The sequence below is a fragment of the Borostomias antarcticus genome, assembly GCF_949987555.1.
Source record: "Borostomias antarcticus genome assembly, chromosome: 11".
In the NCBI taxonomy this organism is placed as follows: Eukaryota; Metazoa; Chordata; class Actinopteri; order Stomiiformes; family Stomiidae; genus Borostomias; species Borostomias antarcticus.
The window spans coordinates 25,563,544-25,569,735 of NC_140244.1; the positions used below are offsets into that span (position 1 = coordinate 25,563,544).

At 52.2% G+C, this 6,192-nt stretch overlaps 1 protein-coding gene across 1 annotated transcript in view; it reads right to left on the reverse strand.

The window, feature by feature from the left end:
• Window positions 1-6,192, reverse strand: part of rps21 (ribosomal protein S21) — a gene marked incomplete at its 3' end in the record, with an annotated part of 454,986 nt that overhangs the window by 448,515 nt on the left and 279 nt on the right. The gene's annotated exons all lie outside the window — the stretch shown is intronic.

Below are 6,192 nucleotides of genomic sequence, written 5' to 3' on the forward strand. Positions count from 1 at the left end.
CCTGTGCACTGCCACCCTCCAGCCAGCAGAGGGCAGTTACGAGCCCATCATCTGGTTCCAGCCTGCACCATATTCGCCTCTGTGTTCCCACAGGGATTTTTACAACTGTTTTGTTTTTCTTCTTTAAGACGTTAAGTTACAGGTGTATGACACAAAATGTTATTAAGTTATGTTTGAGCTCAAACCAAAAGTACACTTGATGGAGCGTGAGCCAGTTTGTTGTGGGTATTTCTCAATCCTATAAGAGTAGGCTACAGGAGAAGACCATCATCCATCACAAGACCGTCTTACATTTTCTAAGATTTCTAATAAAAAATTTAAAAAAACACTTAAAGACTGGAATTCAAGGATAGAAGTTGAGTGAACATCAACGCGGAACTAGGCCATCGGCCATCGGCCAGTGAGCGACATCCAACATTCCTTCTAGTAGATGTGGAGAGGTAGGATGGACTGTAGATGACCTAGCTTTGTGTCTGGAGGCTTACTGTGCTGTGGAGTAGAGTCTGCAGTTACCCTCTCTCTCTCTCTCTCTCTCTCTCTCTCTCTCTCAGAGCTGACCTTTAACCTCTGAGAGTAGAGAAACTATGGCGATAACTTGTGACCATGTCATGTGGTATACATCTCTCTCTTTCTCTCTCTCTCTCTCTCTATTGTACAGCTGCTCTTACACTGTTTGGCTATTGGCTTTTGGTTAGTCAAACTAGGAGGATTCAGTAAAACAAAAAACTTGTAGTGCTTTGGTATTGTATGTTTTATTTTATTTTATTACATGTACATTGTTTTAGTTTTCCTTGTTTTTCTGTCACTAAGAAACTAAAGAACCAAGCAACTTTGTTTTTCTTTGTGAAACAAACAACTCTTGGGTGATGTATGTTCCTCTTGTTCTGTGAAGGTTATTCGTGTGCGTAATCAACTTTATGTTAGGAAATAAAATTGCTGCGAGTTTTCCTTGCTTTGTTCTTTCAGTATTGTCTGCACATATGTTCTATAGAAGCTGACGGTTGCAGTTTTTACGAGGGCATGGTCACACAAAACCGCTGGCGCTATCGTCAAAGCCCAAGGAAATAGGTCTTTTGTAATTGTCCTTACCAAATTCGGGGCCAAGGTCTCAAGCATGATAAGCTATTATGCCGAGGGACAGTTGAGTGCAATGAAAGGGACAGAGTGACCACATCTGACCATCAGGTGGCGCTATGCTCCTGCAGCACCAACCACCAACACCTAATGTCCACCGGCTAGCTAGCCTACATGTATCCCTTCATGACACGTTTCACCACAACAGTCTGACAAGATTGATGTGAACGGTTGAGTCACATGACTATTATTGCCTATTCTGTTCCTCGTGTCTCTTCTCTCTCTCCATCCCTCTCTACCCTCCCTCCCCCATCCTCTCTCCCTGCTCCCTCTCTACCCTCCATCCCCATCCTCTCTCCCTGCTTCTTCTCTTCTTCCTCCCCCATCCTCTCTCTTCCTGCTCCCTCTCTACCTCCCTCCCCCATCCTCTCCTCTCTTGGCGTTAGCCCCCCCCCCACCCACCATCCTTCCCACAATTCACCTCCTCTCAACCCTCCCTCCCCCATCCCTCTTTCAGCTTCCCATTCTTCTTCCTGTTTATAGTTCCTCGTTTCCTTCCCTCCTCCAGGCTGTCCACCGGTGAGCTGTATCTGAACAGCGGCAAGCTTACAGCTCCCAAGGCCGGGCCATGGATGTATTAATAGGGCCGGGCTCACACTACAGGATTTTGGGTCCGATTCATCCCCAATTCACCCCTCCCAACAATCAGAGGAGAAATCTGGTCTGGAACGTTGGTTGGTACCAATGTTGGGCCCAGATGATCTTGTAATGTGAGGGGTTTACAGATCCAATCCTATAGATGATCTTGTAATGTGAGGGGTTTACAGATCCAATCCTATAGATGATCTTGTAATGTGAGGGGTTTACAGATCCAATCCTATAGATGATCTTGTAATGTGAGGGGTTTACAGATCCAATCCTATAGATGATCTTGTAATGTGAGGGGTTTACAGATCCAATCCTATAGATGATCTTGTAATGTGAGGGGTTTACAGATCCAATCTTAAACCTCCCGATCGGCTCGCAGACCCATCGGGGCCGCCCGAGAATATCAAACATGTTTGATTTTAATGTCAGTACTTGTGAGACGGCGAGACCAGTGGTTCGTTGCTCCCTCGGGCACGATAGTGTGTGATGAGCCGTCATTTTCAAATCTTGTCGTGCGCGGTGACCATAATTTCATAATTTCATTAAGGTGACCATAATTTCAAATCCCCAAACCGCGACCCCCCCCACCCGCCCCCCCCCCCATCCATATTATTTTTTTTAAGGTAGGCTGCAGGCTAATATAAAATAGGCGATGTATTGCATTCATAACAAAGTAGGCAATTTATTGACTGATTTCAAAAGAAAACATATAAGGTCAAAGGTGATCTTAGGACAAAGGTCAAAGGTGATCTTATTTTATGTCAGCACTCCCACCGTGCGCGCCAGAAAAAGTGATCTGCAGTGTGCGCAAAACGCAGCATTTTCATTGCCGGCTACTTCTCGGAGAAAGCGGTACGTTTTCTTAAACTCTATAGAAAAGCTTGTTTTTCTCTTAGGCATGATGACAGATTCTAGAACGCATGACAACTGTCAGACAGCCACAAGTGTCCATACTGTAGCAACAGCTTTGACAACGACACATTGATTAACACGCATACAGACATCAGTTTTGAAGTTCAACTTTTTTCAACTGCAAAAAAAAAGGCCTAGAGTTCACAGCGCTGTAGCGCTAAAAAGCGCTTGTAACACAGCTCTCGTCTCTATAGCGCCCTAGAGCTCATTACCCATGTAAACAATGAGAAAACAGCGCCAGCTCTAAAATACAGCTCGTCAGTGGACACACACCCTCACCCCACCCCACCCCCCATTCCAACCAGTGTGATGCCTCATGTTAGAGTGTGTAGGGTGCATTCGAATAATGCCGTGTAGCCTAATATCTCTCTGGGGTCCATTCCTGTCCCAGTTCCCTGTAGAACATCATATAGGCCCCTATACATATAAAACAATGAACGGTATTTTCATTGTGCGGGAATAGATTCAAGCTCACGTTGATCCTTGTGTTAAAGGCACCCTTGTGTCTTGGGATCACAGGGAGGTGAAATACTGTGGGGGTCAAGTGGAGATGGTCCCTTTAATAACGTTACTGACCAGAGCAGACCCCAGAGCAGAGGTGACCCTGGGGACACCTGACACATGACCGACCCCCCACACCCCCCGATCATAAACATCACTGCAGCTCCGCCAAGCAATCCTCCTCCTGCTCCTCCTCACCCCCCCCCCCCTCCCTCTCCCGTCTCCTCCTCACCCCCCCCCCCCCTCTGGCTGAGCTCATCTTGGTGAGTCTTGATCTGATCAGGGCGGCCATTTCTCTCACTAAGACTTCTATTAAGGAGATTTAGTCCAACATCCGTTCTGTCTCCCTCAGTAACCTCTCCCCACTCTCTCACTCTCTCCCTTTAATAGAGAGAGAGAGACGTTCAGAGAGAGAGAGAGGGGTGTAGGGAGAGACAGAGAGGATGACATCACCTGTTGTCTCTCTGTACAGTACGCCTGCTTGTCCTCATCGTCCTGATATGATTATCCTGGTTGAAATGGGATTATTTCTAAGGCAGAGTGTTATGAAGCACACACCCGCTCGCCTTTGTCCTGTCCTCCCCAATCTCCCTCTTCCTCCATCACTCCCTCCCTCCCTGTCTCTCTCTTGTAGGGTCCCCCTCCCCCTCCATGTCTCCCCTGTAGGGACGTCTCCCCTCCCATGTGTCTCTCCTGTAGGACCCCCATGTCTCTTTCCTGTAGGACCCCCCATGTGTCTCTCCTGTAGGGACCCCCCATGTGTCTCTCCTGTAGGGACCCCCCCCTCCCCCCACGTCTCTCCTCTGTAAGGACCCCCCCCCCCCCCACGTCTCTCCTCTGTACCCCCCCCACACACATGTCTCTCTCCTGTAGTGTCCCCCCCCCCCCACGTCTCTCCCCTATAGGGCCCCCCCCTCATCCACATCTCTCCCTGTAGGGCCCCCCCCCTCTCCTCCACGTCTCTCTCTGTAGAGCCCCCCCCCCTCCTCCACGTCTCTCCCTGTAGGCCCCCCCCCCTCCTCCATGTCTCTCCCCTGTAGGCCCCCCCCCCTCCTCCACGTCTCTCCCCTGTAGGCCCCCCCCCCTCCCCCACGTCTCTCCCCTGTAGGGCCCCCCCCCCTCCTCCACATCTCTCCCTGTAGGGCCCCCCCCCTCCTCCACGTCTCTCCCCTGTAGGGCCCCCCCCCCTCCTCCACATCTCTCCCTGTAGGGCCCCCCCCCCCTCCTCCACGTCTCTCCCCTGTAGGCCCCCCCCCCTCCCCCACGTCTCTCCCCTGTAGGGCCCCCCCCCCTCCTCCACGTCTCTCCCTGTAGGGCCCCCCCCCCTCCTCCACGTCTCTCCCTGTAGGGCCCCCCCCCCTCCTCCATGTCTCTCCCTGTAGGGCCCCCCCCCCCTCCTCCACGTCTCTCCCTGTAGGGCCCCCCCCCCCTCCTCCACATCTCTCCCTGTAGGGCCCCCCCCCCCTCCTCCACGTCTCTCCCTGTAGGGCCCCCCCCCCCCTCCTCCACGTCTCTCCCTGTAGAGCCCCCCCCCCCTCCTCCACATCTCTCCCTGTAGAGCCCCCCCCCCCCCCTCCTCCACGTCTCTCCCTGTAGGCCCCCCCCCCCCCCCCCCCTCCTCCACGTCTCTCCCTGTAGAGCCCCCCCCCCCCCCCTCCTCCACGTCTCTCCCTGTAGGGGCCCCCCCCCCCTCCTCCATGTCTCTCCCTGTAGGGGGCCCCCCCCCCCTCCTCCATGTCTCTCCCTGTAGAGACCTCCGTGCGTCCGTCTGTAATTGCCTGTCAGATCTCTCTCACTCTTCAGCCCTCAGCTCCCTGTCACCTGCCAAGTTCTCCACGTGACAACGACCCCCCGACGCCCCGGCCCCCGCCCACCTGACCCCTCGCCGTGCCCTCGCGCGCGCGCATGTGTGTGTGTGTGTGTGTGTGTGTGTGTGAAGACCGTCTCTGTATGATTGCATCCCAGGGGGGTTCCAGAGAAGCAGTGTAAGACGGTGTGTGTGTGTGTGTGTGTGTGTGTGTAAGACGGTGTGTGTGTGTGAGTGTTAAAACTGTGCTCGAGAAGACTGGGGGCGGGACTGGAGAATCACACCTGTCAATCACAGCCGCCGCGTCTCGACACGGAGCAGAATGAGATCTGAGAGGTGGTCGCTCTGTGAAAGATGTCAGCTGTGTAAAAATGACAGTTTTTATGCTCACATGTGCATTTGTGTGTGTGTGTGTGTGTGTTTGTGTGTGTGTGTGTGTGTGTGCGTGTGTGTGTGTGCATGTTTGGTTGTGCGTGTGTGTTTGGTTGTGCGTGTCTGTTAGGGTTTGTGTGTGTGTGTGTGTGTGTGTGTGTGTGTGTGTGTGTGTGCGTGTGTGTGTGTGCATGTTTGGTTGTTGCGTGTGTGTTTGGTTGTGCGTGTCTGTTAGGGTTTTGTGTGTGTGTGTGTTAGGGTTTCTGTGTGTGTGTGTGTGTGTTAGGGTGTGTGTGTGTGTTAGGGTTTGTGTGTGTGTGTTAGGGTTTGTGTGTGTGTGTTTGTGTGTGTGTTAGGGTGTGTGTGTGTGTGTGTGGTTGTTTGTGCGTGTGTGTGCGTGTGTGTGTGTGTTGGGTGTGTGTGTGTGTGTGTGTTAGGGTGTGTGTGTGTGTGTTAGGGTGTGCGTGTGTGTGTGTGTGTGTGTGTGTGTGTGTGTTAGGGTGTGTGTGTGTGTGTGTGTGTGTGTGTGTGTGTGCGTGTTAGGGTGTGTGTGTGTGTGTGTGTGTGTGTGTGTGTGTGTGGTGTGTGTGTGTGTGTGTGTGTGTGTGTGTGTGAACAGAGCGTGGCAGAAAGGTGACAGTGCAGAGGACATCCCTCCTGGCTCCCAGTCACAATAATTGCTCTGTTGGTGATTAAATGCTCACTCACACACACACACACACACACACACACACACACACACACACCCCAGCGGGGCAGAGGGGGGGAAGGAGGAGATAGGAGGTCCCACCCGCTAGATGGATGGACTCTGTCTCTTGACCTGGGAAACATATTTCATGTTCATGTTTCCAGATCAGTTTGATATCTCCATGAGAACA